This window comes from Canis lupus, chromosome 5, assembly GCF_011100685.1.
Source record: "Canis lupus familiaris isolate Mischka breed German Shepherd chromosome 5, alternate assembly UU_Cfam_GSD_1.0, whole genome shotgun sequence".
NCBI lineage: Eukaryota > Metazoa > Chordata > Mammalia > Carnivora > Canidae > Canis > Canis lupus.
Genome location: NC_049226.1, coordinates 70,765,334 through 70,786,056, shown reverse-complemented (window position 1 = coordinate 70,786,056; position 20,723 = coordinate 70,765,334). Strand labels below are relative to the sequence as shown.

Sequence of the window (20,723 nt, the reverse complement as noted above, 5' to 3'; positions counted from 1 at the left end):
CCTCTGGGCAGAGCTCACTAACAGAGACTGCTACTCCTGGCACTTCTCCCTAGCATTGCCAAAACCAGGTCTGTCTTCAATATTTGTAGGCATCCCCAAAGTGGCATTAGTATCTGTTCTGGGGCATTAAATAAAATATGCCCTGAAGATTAAGTATAATAACATGTAGGAAATGCCTGGTACATTGTAGTCATTAAAAAAATAGTTACCATTAGCTTTTTATTTTTAAACATAATGATTATAGGGGCACCTGGGTGGCTCGGTCAGTTAGGCATCTGCTTCCGCTTCAGTTGTGATCCCAAGGTCCTGGGATGGAGCACGGCGTTGGGCTCCCTGCTCAGCGGGGAGTCTGCTTCTGCCTCTCTCTCTGCCCCTCCCCCTACCTGTGCATGTACTTATGTGCATATGTGTGCTCTCCTCTCCCCAATAAATAAATAAAATCTTAAAAAATAATGATTATTGGGCAGCTCTGATGGCTCAGTGGTTTAGCGCTGCCTTCAGCCCAGGACATGATCCTGGAGACCTGGGATCAAGTCCCACATCAGGCTCCCTGCATGGAGCCTGTTTCTTCCTCTGCCTGTGTCTCTGCCTCTCTCTGTGTCTCTCAAGAATAAATAAATAAATTAAAAAAAATAATGATTATATAAAAAAGGAAGGCAGTGCGTTTTTATTTTATTTATTTAATTATCTATTTATTTATTTTAAAAGATTTTATTTATTTATTCATGAGAGACACACAGAGAGAGAGAGAGGCAGAGACACAGGCAGAGGGAGAAGCAGGCCCCATGCAGGGAGCCCAATGTGGGACCCGATCCTGGGACTCCAAGATTACACCCTGGGCCAAAGGCGGCACTAAACCTCTGAGCCACCAGGGCTGCCCTGTTTTTTATTTTAAAGATTTTATTTTATTTTTATTTATTTGAAAGAGAGAGAGAGAGCATGAGCAGGGGGAGGAGGAGAGGGAAAAGCAGAGAATTTCAAGCAGACTCCACACTGAGCATGGAGCCTGATGTGGGGCTTGACCTCACGTCAGATGCTTAACCAACTGAGCCACCCAGGCACCCCAGGGAGGACAGTGTTTTGTTTTGGTTTGTTTTAAATATTTTATTTATTTATTTATTCATGAGAAACACCGAGAGAGAGGCAGAGACACAGGCAGAGGGAGAAGTAGGCTTCCTGTAGGGAGCCCGATGTGGGACTCGATCTCGGGTATCTGGGATCATGCCCGGGGCTGAAGGCGGCACTAAACCTCTGGGCCACCCGGGCTGCCAAGGACAGTGTTTTTCAAAGTATTTATTGAACACCTACTATGTCCCAGGCAGTGCAACATTGGAATTCTGCCCTGGGAGTCCAGCTGACTTTTCCAGCCTATGTCGGAAGCAGTGAGCCCCACAAAGGTCATCATCCCCCCAACAGTGTAAAATGAGGGAAATGTAGGAAGAGGAAGAACCAGCTGTGTGTTCTTAGGCAAACTGCTTCTCAGAGCCTCCGTTTCCTGATCTGTAAAGTGAGGCTGGAAATCCTCCCTTCCCCTTCTACTGGGGTCGGGGGGTCAGATGAGATAAGCAGTCTTGGCAAGCAGGAAAGTGCTGCTGGGAGGAGCAGATGGGTGGCTCTCAGTGGAAGACAAGGCCTCTGCCTCTATCTTTGACTGAAGTACCTACTCTCAACTCCTGAAAGCCATCTCTGCAGAAGCTTGGAGAACACCCCTCAGGGACAGTAAACGTGCTTTTCTCCAGTGTACCACGGCGTTAGGAAAAGAATGTTCCACAAAGTCCATCCAATGACGATCATTCCCCTGGTGACCCCAGCTATGGGTGTGGCCATGCCCTTCCTCATCTGTCCCATGCCCTGACTTTGGGCTAGTTGACACTGTGTGTTTCAAGGGAGACCAGGGAAGATGACAGCATTCCTGGGAGGAGAGATGGGCTTGTCCAGGGGCGTGGTGGGATTTCAGAGGTAGGTGCTAAGGCCATGTGGTAGAACCATCACTATCCCATCAGGATAGGGAATAGGATTGCCAAGCCTGGGGACAGCTGGGGAAGCCCGGGGGATGAGCAGCATTTCCCTGGGAGGCCACCTAGATGGCTTGACTTTGTCCCTCCTGCTCTTCAGACAGAGATTAATGGGATAGTAGTAATTTGCTGCTGGGTCTCTATTATGACTGTCAGCAGTCATGAGGTACTTATACGCCAGTGATTTATAAGATTACCTCCTTTAATCCTCACAACAAATTTTTAAAAAATATTTTATTTATTCATGAGAGACAGAGAGAGAGAGAGGCAGACACAGGCAGAGGGAGAAGCAGGCTCCCTGGGAAGAGCCTGATGTGAGACTCGATCCCGGGACTCTGGGATCACACCCCGAGCTGAAGGCAGCCGCTCAACTGCTGAGCCACCCAGGCGTCCCTCTCACAACAAATTTATAAGGCAGCTACTATCATCCCCATTTTACAGGTGAAGAGGCTGTGGTACAGAGAGATTAAGTATCTTGCCCAAGATAGCACAGTGAAGGAGCCGAGCCTGGAGCCCAGCCTAGGTGATCTGAACCCAGAGCCCATGCAGCTGACCACGCCATATACTGTCATGGGCCAGGGAGGATCTGAGTAGGGGAAAGAACAAGCAGAGATCTGAGTAGGGGAAAGAAAGAAGATAATTCTTAGATCCCAAGTCCCCTGTGAACCTGGCATTAATATTGGTGTTGAAGAGTCACAGGTGTCACTAGAAAGGTGTCACTGGCTCTATTTTATGGATGAAGAGTAGGAGCGCAGAAAAGTTGAGTTGCTAAGCAAGGGAGCTACACTTTGAACTGGATGTCTACACTGCAGAGCATTGCTCTTTCAGTGACCCCACCACCTTATCTTGCTTCCTTGGCATTTGTTCTAAGACTGATCCGTCTTGGGAACCCTGGGACCAGGAGCCCAGGCCTGGAACAGACATAACAGACATACCAGTCTTCTACACATGTTTTCTTTCTTTTTTTTTTTTTTCACATGTTTTCTGAAATAATATAAGAGATCCCAGTTGTTTCCACTTGGTGCTACTTTGGGCAAGGGAGAGGAAATGTGGTAGGAAGTGTAGTGACCTCACATCTTCTGTGCATGGATGTTTGCTGAGCCTGAACCCTGCTGAGATGGAGAGTTTTGAAAAGAGAATCATGTTGGAGTAGTTGTATCTCCCTTACTTTGGGGGTGAGTTAAAGAAAAAAGAAAGCTCTAGAAAGACCCAAATTAAAAATTCCATCTGTCTTCCTTCCTATTTCCCGTCCACCCACCCATCCATCCTTCCATCCCTTTATAAATCTCCATTAGTAATCTCTTGCTCCCTGACCCCGGAACTTCATGGTTCAAACAACATTAATTCATTATCTTATTTTGGAGGGTAAGGAATTCAGGAATGTCTGGCTAGTCAGTGCTGGCTATTGGTGAGAGTCCTCAGTCCCTCTCCACAGGAGAGCCTTTCCAGAGGGCTGCTTCAGTGTCCAGCATGGTGGTGGCTGGCTTCCTCCTAGGAGAGCAGCCCAAGGGACCAGCGCAGAAGCTGCAGTGCCCTTGATGTCCTAGCCTCACACATCACACGCTATCCCTTCCAGAGGATGCTGTCAGTCAGAGTCAACTCTTGTTCAGTATTGGAGGAGGCAACACAGAGGCATAAATCCTAGGAGATGAGGCTCATGGGGGCCATTCTGGAGGCCAGCAACCACCATTCATCCATCCATCCGGCCATCCTTTTGTCATCTACCCATCCATTCAATCAATAAACATTTGCTGGGCTCCAGTTTGTGCCAGGCCCTGGAAACAACACATATACACCCCAAAACCAACCCAAAACTGACAGAAAAGAGGAACCCTAAGAGAAGAAAACCATTGTTGAACATTTCCCTCCTGTTTTTTTTTTTTTTAAGATTTTATTTATTTATTCATGAGACACACAGAGAGAGAGAGAGAGAGAGAGAGAGAGGCAGAGACACAGGCAGAGGGAGAAGTAGGCTCCATGCATCCATGCAGGGTCTCCAGGATCACACCCCGGGCCCAAGGCGACGCTAACCCGCTGGGCCACCGGGGCTGCCCCTCTTTTTTCTTTTTTAAAACAATTTTATTGAGGTACAATTCACATACCATACCATTCTCTCACTTAAAGTATACAATTCAGTGGTTTTTGGTGTATTCATAGAGTTGTGAAAACCATGACTACAATCAACTTTAGAATGTTTGTACCACCCCAAACAGAAACTCCCACTCTTTAAGTATTCACTCCCCATTTCCTCTTTTCTCCAACCACCTCTAATCACACACTTATTTTGTTTCTATGGATTGGTTTGTTCTGGATGTTTCATGTAAACAGGACCATACATTATGTGCTCTTTTGTGACTGGCTTCTTAGCATGATGTTTGCAAGGTTCATCTGTGGTGTAGTGGATGTTGGTCCTTCATTCCTCTTTTATTGCTAAATACATTCTCTTGTATGTGCAGACACCATTTTGTTTATCCACCCATCAGTTGATGAACATCTGCCTTGTGTTTCCACCATTGGGCTATCACAAATAAGGCTGATATTAACATTCACGCACATGTTTTTGTGTGTCTTCAGCTGTCTGGGGTCTATACCTGGGAGTAGAATTGCTGACTCATACTGTAACCCTATGGTTAAACTTTTGAGGAACTGCCATATTATTTTCCAAAGCAGCTGCCCTGTTTTACATTCCCACCAGCAAGGTAGGAGGGTTCTCATTTTCCCCTCATCCTTGTCAACACTTGTGATTACTTTTTTTTTTTTTTAAAGTAAGCTCTACCGGGCAGCCCTGATGGCTCAGCTGTTTAGTACTGCCTTCAGCCTAGGGTGTGATCCTGGAGACCCGGGATGGGGTCCCACATCGGGCTCCCTGCATGAAGCCTGCTTCTCCCTCTGTCTGTGTCTCTGCCTCTCTCTATGTGCCTCTCATGAATAAATAAATAAAATCTTAAAAAAAAAAAGCTCTACCCCCAGAAATGGGACTCGAACTCAAGACCCTGAGATTGAGAGTCGCACATTCTACTGACTGAGCCAGCCAAGTGCCCTTGTTACTGTCTTTTTTATTTTTGCCACCCTGGTGTGTGTGAAGTGGTATCTCATTTGATTTCATTTTGCATTTCCCAGATGGCTAATGATGTTGAGCATCTTTTCATGTGTTTTATTGGCTGTTTGTATATCTTCTTTGGAAAAAAAATCTATTTGGATTTTTTGCCCATTTTTAACTGATTTATGTGTCTTTTTGAGTCATAATATTCCTTTATATTCTAGATACAACATACAAGTCTCTTATCTAATACATGATTTTCAAATATCCTGCCCCATTCTGTGGGCTCCAGTTCTTTTCCACTGTACCTTTTTTTTTTTTTTTCTAATTGTTAAGATATTTACTAAGGTATTTGGAAAATGCAGAAATATATAAAGAAGTGGAAAAATAATCACCCAGAGGTCATGATTCATATTTAATCATATTTCCTTTTTTGTCCTTTTAATCAATTCATTTATGTATTTTTTTTGACGGGTAATCTTTGCACAGATACAGAATTCTAAAATTGGCATTGAATATTAGTGACTAATGACTTTGTTTTTAAAGTGAGCTTTACACCCAACATGGGACTTGAAATCATGGCCCTGAGATCAAGAGTCACATGATCCACCGACTCAGGCAGCCAGGCACCCCAGAATTCTAAAAGTTTAATGTAAGTTTCCTGCCCTCAGCCCCAGCCACCCAAACTCCTTGCTAGGGATAGCCACTGTTGCCACTTTCCTGGTAATTTTTTGGAGAGTTTATTTTTTAAAATTTATTTATTTATTATTTATTTTAAAGATTTTATTTATTTATTCATGAAAGACACAGAGAGAGAGAGAGAGAGAGAGAGAGGCAGAGACACAGGCAGACGGAGAAGCAGGCTCCCTGCAGGGAGCCTGACATGGGACTCTATCCTGGGACTCCAGGATCACGCCCTGAGCCAAATGCAGACACTCAACCATTGAACCACACAGGGATCCCTGGAGACAGTTTGTATGCACATACATATACACATCAATGTCCCCTTAAATTGTAGAATATTATCCTTTTTTAATATATTTTATTTATTATTCATGAGAGACGTAGAGAGAGGCCAAGAGAGAAGCAGGCTCCCTGCAGGGAACCCAATGTGGGACTGGATCCCAGGACCCCAGGATCACAACCTGAGCTGAAGTCAGACACTCAACCACTGAGCCACCCAGGTATCCCAGGATATTATCCTTTCTACTCAGCAATTGCCAACAGCTTCTTTCCAGTCTTTCAAGTCAACTCACTTTTTCTTTATACTGTTAGGAATCACCCTAAAGATACAATATATACAGCAGTTGTAGGAGGTAGGCCAGGAACCCATTCTAGTGTTGGCCAAAACAAGGAGTTTACTGAAGTATGTTAAGTGGCTTGTCTATTTTCCAGAAGGATGGAGATCCAGGTCTAGAATCTATACCGCCTGAAGCAAAGCAAAACCTGGCACTGGAGAGTCCAGTGGAGACCTTGCAGCTGATCCCCTGATGCTGCAGCCTCTGGTCCTGATGCTACTAGACACCGGTGTCCACGCTACTACCTTTGCTGGGTAGGTGCCCTCTGACCCCTGCTTCTCCTGTTGCCAGCTTCTGAACACAAGCCTGGTGCTGGTGCATCTGCCTGGTGGGGCAGACGGGGAAAATATGGACCCTACCTGCTAGGGAGTCTGGGAAAGCAAGGGTCTGGCTTCCTACCTTGGCAAGGCATAGCCTCATAAGTGGGGATAGCCCAGACATAGGAGGGCAGGTTCTACCGAGCAGCCACAAAAAAATGGCATAAAACTTTAATGTAAGTATGTTTTAATTATAGAATTATAATTCCTCTGATTGTAAAGGCATTGTGTGAGTGAGAGGTGGTGTGCTGTAATCACTAAGTATGCTCGGTGCCAGGGCTAACTAGCTAGCTTCCCTATTACATCCGTCCCTTACCTGCCTTCTTACCTTTGGCATGATTTGAACTTCTGCATGCCCAGCTTCCTCATGAATAAAATGGGGATAATAATCAAACCTTGCTCTGAGGTTGGCCTGAGGACCGAACAAGTTATCAGACAGTAAGGTTTAGGACTGTACCTGGCTCATCATATTTGCTATTTTGCTCTTTTTATTAACATTTTAGAACACACAGAAAAGTTTAACAAATTGGACAGCCAGCATCCTGACACCTGTAATCCTCTGCTGTGTTGGTTTTATCACAACTCTTTCGATCTGTGTTTCTTTCCAGTCATTTATACATCTTAATTTTAATGTGTTTAAGAGCAATGGCAAATCTATATATATGTCACTATTGTCTTTTTAGTTATTTCTTTATTTTAAAATTAATTATTTATATCTCTGTTGTTTTTTTTTTTTTTGTATTTTTAAAGATTTTATTTATTCATGAGAGACTCAGAGAGAGAGAAAGGCAGAGACACAGGCAGAGGGAGAAGAAGGCTCCTCACAGGGAACATGACGTGGGACTCGATCCCCAAACTGGGATCACGACCTGAGCCAAAGGCAGGCGCTCAACCACTGAGCCACCCAGGAGTCCCTTTAAAGCAATTCTTCAGTGTTAGTTTAAATAATATGTGTGTAAAATTTGTCTTGTCCTTCCCTGTCACACAATGAACTGAGTCCGGTAGGGTGAAACAGAATTTGCCACCTAGAAGGAACAGTGAGAGGACAGATCACGGGCTTCCTGACAGTGGGGACAGCTGCAGTGCAATACACGCCCCCCCCCCCCACCAAGGCAGGCTGATCAGTGTCCCTTCAAGTGGACATTTAAATACTTGTTCAGATTTTAGTTAGAGGAGAGGAGGAAGAAGAGGCCCCAGGAGAGGGCATAGAGGGAGAACTTCAGATGGCAGGGCACTTCTGCTTGGCCCCAAACCTACAAGCCCACTTGACAAAGCAAACTCCTCATATCAATCATCTGTTGCCAAAACAAGGAGCTTAAAACCACAATGCACATCAATTATCTATAATGGTTTCTAAGGGTCAGATGGTATGGGCAGGTGTATCTTTGGAAAATACAGTAACCGCCAGCTGGCTTTTGAATGGACTCCCTCTCCTCAGAAGGCTGCTGAGCCACAATTAATTATTACCCAGGCACGTGGGGTCCTGGGGGGTCTCATCCTTACCCCTGGCAGTTACCTTTCCAGTTACTAGCTGCGCTCTCTGACAGCTCCCATTGCCCGTGGCAAGCCCAGTTTTCATCTTGTAAGGACCTTGTGTCCACCCCCAACTTATGTCCACCAGGAACCTTCAAACGTTCCCAGATTTGGATCTAGGGTTTTTGCCAATGCCGTCAAGTTACGATGTCATAGTGGGTTGTAGTGAGTCCTAAATGCAGTGACTGGTGTCCTTATAAAAAGAAGAGAGGACACAGAGAGACACAGAGAGACCATGTGACAATACAGGCACAGGTCGGAGAGATGCATCTACATGCCAAGGGACACAGGGCTGCTGGCAGCCACTGGGCACTGGGAGAGAGGAACCTCCAGGAGGAACTGACCCTGCTGACACTTTGATTGGGGACTTCTGGCCTCCTGAACTATTACAGAATCAATTTCAGTTGTTTCAAGCCACCCCATTAACGGAACTCTGTTGGAGCAGGTCATCCTGCCAGGGACAGTGTGGTCCCTTACATGTCAGTAGCCTGGCTGGCTGCTGGGCAGCTCGGTTCAGATCTGATACAGGGGTTCAGTCTGTGAACGATGTCTGCTGTGGACACTGGGCTGCATGGCTGAGGGAGGTGACACCCCGGGAGAGAGCTGGGCAGGACCACAGTGGCAGGGAGGGTTCAACAACAGATGAGTCACCGAAGTGTGTTGATTTGCTCCGGCCTTTTTAAAATTTTTTAAGTTTGAAAATCCAGATTGTCCTTCTCAGGTGTGTCCTACGTCTCCCAGTCTCTGTTGATTTTGTCAACACAGGCGCTGTTTATGGTGGCCACAGCTGTGACCTTTAGAACCAAGGGGAAAACCAGGCTGTTGTCTCCCTACTTGGGTCCATAAACTATCATTGCCCCAAAATATGGAGGATGTGGGGCAGGGACATGAAAGGCAGCCACTCGTAGGGGAAGGCTCGGTCCCTCCCTCTTCTGCTAGCAGGAAGACCCCTGGGAGGGTGAAGCTGTGCCCCACTTCATGGCTTTTAGGGATTCAGCCTCCACTGTGTACCCCTCCAAAGCAGTCGGGTTCCCCTCTTGGGGCCTTTGCACTTGCCTGAGAAGATCCTTCTCCAGATCCTCACTGAGCCAGCTCCTCCTCCTCCTCAGGTCACGCTCAGATGTCACCTTCTCTGAGCCACCTTTGTGACTGCCCTAAGTTTCCCTCTCACTTCCTCCATTATACCCATCTGCTTTGTCACAGCGCTCATTGCCATCTGGGATGACCTTGGTAAGCCGTTTCCTTGTTTATGGTCTGTCTTCCCCATTAGAATCTAGGAGCCACGGGGAGTTTTGGTCTGTCCCCAGCTCCTGTAACAGTGCCTGGCACATGGCAAGCGTCTGATTAGCACCTGAGCGACAGAAGGTCTGTGCCAAGAATGCACAACCATGGAGAGAGAATGTCTTGACCAGTCTTCCCGCCCTCAGCCTGGCTCCCTCAACCCACCCTCGCACAATGGGTTTTCCAAGCCAGAAATCATCCAGACCACTCTTCCATCCTAACACCTTCTGTAGCTCCCCAGTGCCCCCCAGCCAGTGTCCAAACACCTTAGCGAGACTCAGCAGGCCTGCGTGAGCCAAGCCCTGCCTTCCTTCGGGGCACGTACACCCTTCACTCCAGCAGAACTACACCCTGCCCAGAGCGTGTCATCCGCATCATCCACGCTGCTCTGCCGTCTGCCACCCGCCTTCTCCCCGGTCCTGTCCCTGCTCAGCTGACGGCCCTCGCCTTTCACTAGCCTCACTGCTTTCAGGAAGCCTTCCTGACCCTCTTCTCCCAAACCTGCATTCATTACTAATTCTCCCTCAACCCCCCTTGGCCTTATCATCTGTATTGTTAGAATCTACTTTTAAAGTAAAGTATGATTTGTACTCAGTAAAATTCACCCTTTTGTGTACATAGTTTTTTTTTTTCTTTTGTGTACATAGCATACGAGTCTTGGCAAATTCATATAGTTGGGTCATCTCACTACAAGCAAAATGTAAAACAATTCCTTTGTGCTTTTTTGTAGTCCCTGGCAACCAGTGGACTCTTGTCTTTGTGATTTTACCTCTTCCAGAATGTCACATCAGTGGAGTCTCACTGTGGTAGCGTTTTGATTCTGGGCTCTCTCACTTAGCATGATGCAGTTGAGGTTCACCCTTGGTGTCTTTCCTACCAGTTTACTTCTGCTGATCGATGAGTGCCACTTCGGTGAGGGCATGTTGGTTTATCCTTTCATGTGTTGAAAGGCATTGGGGTTTTTTCCTCTTTCAGTGATTATGAATAAAGCTGCATGCAGATTTGTGCATGGACACATGTTGCCATTTCTCGCAGGTCAATCCCTAGATGTGGGATTGCTGGGTCCTATAGTCAGTGCTGGGTCCTTTTTTTTTTTTTTAAGATTTTATTATTGATTGATGAGAGATGCACAGAGAGGCAGAGACACAGGCAGAGGGAGAAGCAGGCTCCCTGTGGGGAGTCCGATGTGGGACTCGATCCCAGGACCCTGGGATCACACCCTGAGCCCAAGGCAGATGCTCAACCACTGAACCACCCAGGTGCCCTCTGTGCACCTTTCTAAGGAACTGCCCATCTGTTTTCTGGCCAGCCTGCCCAGCAAGGATGCTGCACTGTTTTGCATTCCCAGCAGCTGCTCCACACCCTTTCCAGTACCGGGTATTGTCCGTTGTGTTTACTTTAGCCATTTTAACAGGTGTATAATCTATTTTTTTACCTGCTCAGCTGTGACCTCCTGATAGAGAATGAATCTGTCCTCTCCTCAACCACAGAGCCTAGAATAGAATTGTGACTGACCCATAGTAGGTACTTAGTAAATACTTGTGGGTTGAGGGAGTGCTCTATTGAATTGGTGTTTAAGGAGAATTTGTCTTGGATTCCATGGGGGGAGGGTGAGTCAATGTGTCCTCTCCCAAAGTGTCCACTTGCTGAACGCTGACAGCCTCGTTTTTCAGTTTTGTTTTCTAGTATAACTAAGATGTGCTCAGTAAAGAATATTTAGAAAACACTGAAAGCAGAACAAGTCAGAGACAACCTGTTAACATAGTGAGCAGCCTTTTAAAAATATTTTTTTTATTGAGGGATGCCTGGGTGGCTCAATGATTGAGCATCTGCCTTTGGCTCAGGGCATGATCCAGGGGTCCTGGGATTGAGTCCCTGCCGGGAGCCTGCTTCTCCCTCTGCCTATGTCTCTGCCACTCTTTTGGTGTCTCTCATGAATAAATAAATAAAATCTTTATAAATAAATATATAAAAATGTTTTTTATTGAGATACACATAAACTTGCACAGGTTGTAAGTGTAAGGCTCATTTTCATCAAGTGACCATCCCTTGTCACTGCAGGATCAAAAGGGAGAATGTCACAGCCCCTGAGGCCCCTTCCTTCTGTCCCCCTCCCAGGCAAAGAGAACCACTATTCTGACCTTAGGGGCATTTATCAGCTTTAACTAACCAGCTTGGTTTATAACAACTCTCTCTCTCTCTTTTTCTCATGCTCTTGGAAAGCTCTTATGCTTCCTTCAAGACCCAGTTTCTGATGTCACCTCCTCTGAGAAGTCTTCCCAGCCCCAGAAAGTATATTGGTTTATCCCTCTAATCTATCTCTTACCATTCTTTGGTAATAAATGCCTCTTTCTGCTGTCTCTCCCTTGAGTGTGGAATGGGCTGCCCTGTTTACCTAATACATGGTTAGTAGGTTGAATCATGACCTGCCAAGAAGATCTAGGGCCAAACCCCCTGTATCTGTGAATTTTGTTTTTAAAGATTTATTTATTTATTTGAGAAAGAGTGGGGCAAGGGCAGAGGGGGAGAGAGAGAGACAGAATCTGAAGCGGACTCTGCTGAGCCCAATGTGGGGCTCAATCTCATGACCCTGAGATCAAAACCTGAGCTGAAACCAAGAGCTGGATGCTTAACCACCTGAGCCAGCCAGGTGCCCCTGTACCTGTGAATGTGACCTGAATTGGAAATAGGGTCTTTGCAGATGTAATTAGGATCTCAGGATAAGATCATCTTAAATTCAGAACCCACCTTAATATCCAGTGACTGGTGTCCTCACCAGAGAGAGGAGAGAGAGATTTGAGACACAGACACAGGGAAGAAAGTCACTGAACACCGAGCAGAGGTGAGGGGATACAGCCCCAGGCCAAGGAAGGCAGGGGATGGACAGCAGCCGCCAGCACCTAAGACAGAGGCAGGCGCTGTGCTGTCCCTGAGCGCCTCCAGAGGGAACCACCCCTGCCAACACTTGGACTTTGGGCTCTGGGCCTCCAGAACCCTGGGAGAATAAATTTCTGTTGGTTTAAGCCATCTAGTCTACAGTAAGTACTTTGTAGCTCAGCCCCGGAACACTAATCTACAGGGTCTGGGGTCTCCCAAGGACTCAGTGTTTGTTGAATGAGCAAGAACCAGGTTGGGAGCTGTGGTGGGAACAAAAGGGAGCCAGCATCCTGGGGTGAGCTTTCTCTGGCTGCCTCGTGTGACAACTGCAAGACTCCCTGGGCTGCCCCCATGACATTGCCACCCCACCCAGCTGTTACCTTGTTTTGCTGCACCCCTTGTATGCCACCACCCCTCCCCATGGCTTCCTGCCTCCAGCCAGATGTGGATGCCCCTTCCCCGGGGAATTGCTGAGGCCAAATGGGCTCATGACCCAGTCCCCATCAATGACATGGAAGAGAAAGCGTGCTGTGGGCTTTTGGGAGAGTTTTCCTCTTTCTTGCTTTCCCCCCTTTTCCGTCTGGCTGCCAGGAGTGGCAGATATGGAAAGAATCTTCATCCGGTTGATGTACTTGAACTTCTGCTTGTGCGGTGCCCGCCTCCCAACCACTCCTGGGCTTGGGGGTGACGTGTGATTAAAGAGGGCCTTTCTCCCACTCCAGCCGTGGGCGGTAGGGACTTCTGTGCTCAGCAGCGCAGGTCTCAGGTCGGGAAACAGACGCCGACAAAGCCACTTCGCTGGGGACACAAGGTCGGGAAGTGGCAGAGCTGGGATTCCTACCTGGGCCCGTCGGTCTCCACGGCCTGCATTTTGAGCTGTTCCCCCACAGTGGCTCTTGCTTTTCAGCTGTCTCTCCTGATCTTTCAGGAGGCTGAGGGCCTGGGAAGGGCCAGCTGCAGCCAGTTCTAAAGCACAGCGGGGACGGTGTGTTGTGTGTTCACAACAAAGCAATGACTGCCCTGTCAGCTCTGGGGTCCCCCTTAAGCAGGATTGGTGCCCAGGACTTGCACATGCATTGGCTGACTCGCTCCTCCACGGCCACCGTCATAGTGATGAAGAAATGGCCCCACGGAGGGTGGCAGTTCTGTGCAGAGCCATGCAGACAGTGAGCGATGGGACAGGGCTTCCACCTTGCCCAGTCTCACTCCAGAGCACCCTCTGCCCCCCGCACCGTCCCTGGCTCTCCATCTATGATGTGTACCCACAGGGAGGGGCTTTGATGATCACTACTGCTGTCCTTCAGCCCAGCAGTGCCCGGCTCCTCGAAGCTACTCAGCAAGTGTTTGTTGAATGAATAAATGAGCCCCAAGCAATGAGGCTTGAGAAGCCCAAAGGAAAACCATGGGACCAGAGGCTCTTCCAAGCAGGCCTCAATGTAGACAGCAGACTCCTATAACTCAAGAGCAACAAAGCAAACAACCTGATTTAAAACTGGGCAAAGGACTAGAACAGACATTTCTCCATAGAAGACAAAAAACTGGGCAAAGGACTAGAACAGACATTTCTCCAAAGAAGACAAGGTATGTGAAGAGGCACCCCAAATCACCCATCACCAGGGAAATGCAAATCAAAGCCAAAACGAGATAGCCCTCTCTCACACCTGTTAGAGGAGCTAGTATTTTTTTTTTCTTTTTTAGATTTTATTTATTTGTTCATGAGACACAACACACACAGAGGCAGAGACACAGGCAGTGGGAGAAGCAGGCTCGCTATGGTGAGCCCGCTGTGGGACTCGACCCGAGGACCCCAGGATCATGCCCTGAGCCTAAGGCAGATGCTCAACCACTGAGCCACTCAGCTCCTAGCATCCCTAAAAGAGCTAGTATTAAAAAAAAAAAAAAAAAGGTAGGGGATCCCTGGGTGGCTCAGTGGTTCAGTGCCTGCCTTTGGCCCAGGGTGTGATCCTGGGGTCCTGGGATCCGGTCCCGCATTGGGCTCCCTGCAGGGAGCCTGCTTCTCCCTCTGCCTGTGTCTCTGCCCCTCTCTCTCTCTCTGTGTCTATCATGAATAAATAAATAAATAAATAAATAAATAAATAAATAAATAAATGAATAAATAAATAAGGTAATGGGTGTTGGCGAGGATGTGGAGAGAGGGAAACCCTTGTGCATTGTTGGTGGGAATGCAAACTGGTGTAACCACTGTGGAAAACATCAAGGAGGTTTCTCACCAAATGAAAACCAGAACCACTATGAGATCTAGCAATCCCACTTCTGATCTATCATCTATCTATATCTATCTATCTATCTATCTATCTATCTATCTATCTATCTATCTATCTATCTCCCTCCAAAACCTGAAGATGGGATCGTGAAGGAATACCTGCATTCCCATCCTCATAGCAGCATTACTCACCATAGTCAAGATGTAGAGACCATCTAAATGTCTACTGATAAATATACGGATAAAGAAAATGCTCTATGTACCTACAATGGTATTACTCAGCTTTTAAAAAGATGGAAATCCTACCGTTTGCAGCAATGTGGATGGACCTGGAGGACAGTACGTGAGTGAGGCGAGCTGGTCAGAGGAGGACAGCTGCTGCAGGACTCTTCTCTTGTGAGGCATCTAAAGGACTCAAGCTTCTAGATGCAAAGGATGGAATGATGGCTACCAGGAGGTGGGAGCATGGGGAATGGGGAGGTGTTCTAAAGTTTAGTTATAAAGTTCTTGTCACTCAAGATGAGTAAGTTCTAGAGCTCTGCTATGCAACATTTTATCTACAGTTGACTATACTCAATTACCAAAGAGAGAGTGGATATACCATGTTAAGCGTTCTTGCCACACTCACATACATAACATAAGGCAAAAAGCAACAACCACAAAGTAACACAAGGAAACATTTGGAGGTGATGGATATGTTTATTACCTTGATTGTGGTGATGGTAACAGGCATCTGCATCCGTCCAAACTTATCAACTAGTATACGTTAATTATGCACAGCTTTTTGTATAAAAATGATGGTTCAATAAACCTGAAAAACAAAATAGCAGAGGTTTCAGGCCCCGCCCCCCCTCCAAACTGCTAGGCCTGGCTTGACCCTGACAAGGTCTGGAAGCCAGCTCTGGGTGGTACTTCCTCTCCCAGAGGCCTGCCAGCCAGCAGCTGGGACTGGGCTTGTCCCCAGGGGACGTGCACTTCTCTGAACAATGTCGGGAAAGGAAACCAAACGCGAAGGCTCTCAGGGGTTTTCTGCTCATTTTTGGCCCTGGGGGTGGAGGGGGAGGCCAAAATACTCCTGGGGCAGGGGCAGGGACTTCACTGGGGGCTGAGAAGGGGCCCACCACATAACAGACTGAGAGGCTGTTACTTATTGACAGCCCTGTTGTCCTTAGCAGTTGTTACCCACTACCTTGAATTCTTTCAAGAACTTTCTAAGGTAGGATTTGTTTCTTTTGAACAGCTTTATTGAGATATGTTATATATACACAAGTCACCCCTCTATTTTTTTTTAAAGATTTTATTTAGTTATCTGACACAGAGAGAGAGCACAAGCAGGCGGAGCCACAGAGGGAGATGGAGAAGCAGACTCCCTGCTGAGCAGGGAGCTGGATGTGGCTGGATCCCAGTACCCTGGGACCACGACCCTAGCTGAAGGCAGAGGCTTCACTGACTGAGCCACCCAGGCACCCCGATTCACCCCTCTATAATGCATAGTTCAGTGACTTTTGGTATATTCATAGCACTGTCCAACCATCTTCACAATTTTAGAACTTTTTCCTTGCTCCAAAGGGAAACCCCGTACCCCTTCCCCTACCTGTGTACCCTCAGCAACCACTAATCTACTTTATGTTTCTAAAGATTTGCCTCTTCTGGACATTCCAAAAGGACAGAATGATGAGGAGGGAAACCAGGGGTTCAGAGAGGGTGACCGCCACAGCTAAGGAAGTGGTGGACTCGGGACTTGAACCCAGAACAGAACCTGTCACTTTGCCACCACACCACAGGGTCCTTCTTTCTGATGATGACATTCAAAACCGTCAGCTCTGATGCTTGAAGCAGGATGCCTGTTTTAGCTTGTCTCATTTAATCCTCGCCATTGGCCTGGGAGGCAGGTATGGGTTTTGCAGAGAGGGAAACAGAAACCCTGAACCCCGAGGGCCTAAGCGGCCGGTGCACCCTGGCAGCTAGCGAATGGAAGAGGGTTATGGGGGAAAGGACATGTATGTAATGAGCACTGGCGAGGAACACAGGATAAACAGTTGAGGCAATTGCTGATGAAAAGACAATTTTCTTTCAGGTTATTCCCCCTCTCCCCCTCCCCCCTCTTCTTCTTTCTTTTTATATGAAAAGGAAAAGAAAGTTCCCTCCACCCTTTGAGGTCACTTCCTGACCCATTTGTGAATCTGTGTGGAGTGGTTACAAATTCACTTCTCCCTGCCTGAATGCCTTCTGTTACAGCTTTGGATGGGCAGTGGGACTCTGAGTCCATGGGTGCTGGCACCACACAGACCTGGGTTCCAATCCTGCCTCCACTGTCTACTGACTTAACACCCGCGAGTCCTCCCTGTGATGGTTTTTTTCTTTCCTTTCCTTTCCTTTCCTTTCCTTTCCTTTCCTTTCCTTTCCTTTCCTTTCCTTTCCTTTCCTTCCCTTCCCTTCCCTTTCCTTTCTTTTCTTTTTTCTTTTCCTTTTCTTTTCCTTCCTTCCTTCCTTCCTTCCTTCCTTCCTTCCTTCCTTCCTTCCTTCCTTCCTTCCTTCCTTCCTTCCTTCCTTCTTTTGATAGGGTGGCTTCTCCCCCTACCTACTATGCTTTGGAAAAGAAATGTCATTTTGTATTTTAGTGCTCCCAGAAGGAGGAGGGGTAGGGAGGAGCTAATGTCCCAATTATTTTGAGCAAACAAGCTGAAGTTTAAGAAAAAGAGATGAGGAGCTCTAAAGATTCCCATTCATCGTACCAGATGAGGCAGAGAAGAAAAGCAATTAAAAATATGAAGAAGCCAACTGCCATGTACTGTGACCATCATTTCATGCCGATATTTTAACTGCCAAGATGCTGTAGGCTTACAATCATAGATTAACAGAGAGTTTTTCCATGCTTGACCCCAGGGACCAGAGAGAGCTCCAGCCAGAATTAGCATCTGTTTGGACAGAGGTTAGGAGCCAAGGCTTCCAGGAGTGGTCTCCAAAACTTCTGATTGCACACAGTCTCATTTTGTCAGCAAGAGATTCAACATGCTTCCCTATACGAGCAGATTTTGTAAGAGTAAATTGTCCACATACGCGGTTGTACCAAGGTATCGTGCACATCGTATAACATGTAGCAAATTAAAAGTGTTAAAAGGATTGATGGAAATAAATATAAGTTGGAGTACTTAAAAAAAAAAGGCAAAGAAATTTAACCTAGAGTTAGCCATATTTCTTGGAAATTGGCCCCATGATTCCAAGTGGCTGACGTTATAAGAAGCCTTTCACAGATCTCTTTAGAAAACAGGGCAGCCAGTGGTCTGTGTGAAATAGTCACTGGTACACTCCTGAGATGGTGCAGGGAAAGAAATGAATCTATGGATTTCTGAAGTTGGTGAGGTGAATGCATCTGGTGTTTTCAGAAATAACATTTTCGGTAGGAGCAACATTCATAGGTTCAAAAAACGATGTAGCTCAAGCAATTTAGGAGCAAAACCGATGTGCTCTGACGGCTCTGTGGGTGACCCTAACACTGGCTTTAATCACGAAGACACTTGCATCAAAGGTGCACATGAAAAGTGTGAATTAGGGACGCGTGGGTGGCTCAGTGGTTGGGCGTCTGCCTTTGGCCCAAGGTGTGATCCTGGGGTCCCTGGGTAGGTCCCACATCAGGCTCCCTGCATGGAGCCTGCTCCTCTCTCTGCCTGTGTCTCTCATAAAGAGGCAGAGGATTAAATGAGACAAGCTAAAACAGGCATCCTGCTTCAACCATCGGAGCTGACAGTTTTGAATGTCGTCATCGGAAAGAAGAAGGACCCTGTGTTGTGGTGGCAAAGTGACAGGTTCTGTTCTGGGTTCAAGTCCCGAGTCCACCACTTCCTTAGCTGTGGCGGTCACCTTCTCTGAACCCCTGGTTTCCCTCCCCATCATTCTGTCCTTTGGGATGTCCAGAAGAGGCAAATCTTTAGAAACATAAAGTAGATTAGGACAAATAAATAAAATCTTAAAAGAAAAAAAATAAAAAAGAAAGGAAAACATTGTGTCGTGAAACACCAGAATGCAACAGGGCCATCAACTAAATACCACAGCGGGCATCTGACTATCACATCCGTACGCTTCTGGGTTTACAAAGTGAGTCATTTAAAAAAAAAAAAAAATCTCACTGGGAAAGAGATCAAGTCCCAATTGTACCTTCCTTTCGGGGCCGGCGCTGTGTGGGTCCCGCCTGACAGATGGGGAAACTGAGGCTGAGCGTAGGTACGCGGCGTGCCCAAGGTCGCGAGCGGTGGCCTGAGCGCGGCGCGGCCTCAGTGGCCCTTCCCGTTCCGGCCCGAGAGCGGCCACCTCCAGGTGGTTCTCCGGCGCTCGCGGCCTGCACGGGGCGCAGCCGGGTGCAGGGGGCGCCCCGTAAGTGCTGCGCGCGGCGGCCCCCGGCGGGCGGGGCGGGGCGGGGCGGGCGGCCTCGGGGCGCGGGGGGCGGGCCGGGGCGCGGGGGGCGGCCCCGGGGTCACGTGGCGCGCGGCCGCGGCCGAAGCAGAAGTAGCAGCGCCCGCGGTGGAGGGCGCGCGCCGCAGGGAGTGCCCGGAGCCGGAGCCGGGGGCCGGGGGCCGGGGCCGGGGCCGGAGCCGGGGCGGCGGGGGCTCGGCCAGGTGAGCGCCCCGGGGGCGGGGGGGCATCGGCGCCCGGGCGCGGCGGGCGCGGGCGGGCGCGGGGCTGGCCGTCGGGGCCCCCCCGCCCTCGGGGCCCGGGGCCGGCGGGGGAGGCGGGGGAGGCGGGGGTCGGGGCCCGGGGCCGGTCGCCTCCCCACCGGGAGGGGCATGGGAACCCGGAGGGAGCGGCGCAGCGTGCGGTCGGAGGCTCGCGCTGGCCTTGGCGTTCAAGGCTCCTGCGCCCGCCGGGGCCCGCGCTCCCCGGCCGCGTCCGTGCTCGGGGCTCCGGGCTCGGGGCTCGGGGCTCGGGGCGGCCAGGCGGACCCCGGCACTGCCCCGTGTTACACAGGAGGCTGCGGGGTGGGCGGTGGAGCGGGTCGGCGGCGGCGCACCTTCACCCAGAAGACACTAGGAGGGTTGGGGGGATTCAGGATCCCCGCTCCGCCCTCCCCAGGTGGGGGCATAAATCATTATATGTGTTCGTCTGTGCGTGTTTTCTTGGTTCTGGTTTGGAATCCCAACCAGTCATCACCGCCATAGCAGCAGAATTGGGGGGAAAACCGTGTTGTCTAAACAGGGCTTGGCCCCTGGATGCTGGCGGAGTACGGGCTCTTTCCAGCACCCTGATCTTAAACCAGACTGAGAGTGTGGTGGGTTGGGGGGGGGGGTGACGTGGCACAAGGACACAGGTGGCTTTGTGAATCAGCTTAATTTGAATTTCAATTCCAGCTGTGTGACCCTGGGTACGTTGAAGAACCTCTCTGAGCCCCAGTTCCTTACCCTGGATACTACTAGGGCTACTCAAACCTACATTCCAGGGCTGTTGAGAGTTGGGACCTATCTATGGAAAGGGTGCCCTGGCTAGTTCTTGACCCTCTTTAGCTAAGGGCCATGTGTGGGGCTTGGCCGTCATCCTTAGCTGTAGTTCTGCAGAGAGGGGCACATTTAGGGGCCCATGCCAGGCCCAGGCAGGTAGCCTGCTGCGAGGCTGTGTGTGCCTTGCATGTACCAGTTCAGGGACGCACTCACTGGGGGCTTCATGGATGCTGAAATTGCCCAATGCTGCTGCTGCTGCCACCGCCGCCTCCCCCAAATGGTCTCCCCACCCCACCTCCATCCTCCCCTCCTACATGACAGCCCCACTTTGAGTGTGTGATGCTTCCGTAGAAGAGGCAAAGGTGAGACCCCATGAATGGCCCTTTTGCTGGGTGGAGTCAGTGAGAAAGTGCCAGTAATGGGGCACCTGGGTGGCTCAGTGGTTGAGTGTCTGTGTACTTTTGGGTGCGGTCGTTAACCCCAGGGTCTGGGTCCTGGGATTGAGTCCCTGCAGGGAGCCTGCTTCTCCCTCTGCCTATGTTTCTGCCTCTCTGTGTGTGTCTCTCATGAATAAATAAAAATCTTAAAAAGAAAATTGCTGGTAAGAAAACTTCAGAACCCTTCTTAATTTAGAAAACAGTAAAAACACAGGAAAAAGCTCATCCATATGTTACCACTTAAATTAATAAAAAGTCAAGACCTCATCTCT

The 20,723-nt window shown here is 48.6% G+C and overlaps 1 protein-coding gene across 6 annotated transcripts in view; it reads left to right on the top strand.

Annotated features, from left to right (window-relative positions):
• PLCG2 (phospholipase C gamma 2) overlaps positions 1-20,723 on the top strand; it is a 174,056-nt gene that overhangs the window by 7,679 nt on the left and 145,654 nt on the right. For 4 of the 6 annotated variants that reach the window (XM_038538196.1, XM_038538193.1, XM_038538195.1 and 1 more), the window contains exon 3: positions 6,451-6,607. The gene's annotated coding sequence lies outside the window, so the exon portion shown is untranslated. Of the gene's footprint in view, positions 1-6,450; positions 6,608-19,100; positions 19,199-20,723 lie in introns of those variants that run through there. The other 2 variants (XM_038538197.1, XM_038538198.1) reach the window with 2 other exon arrangements.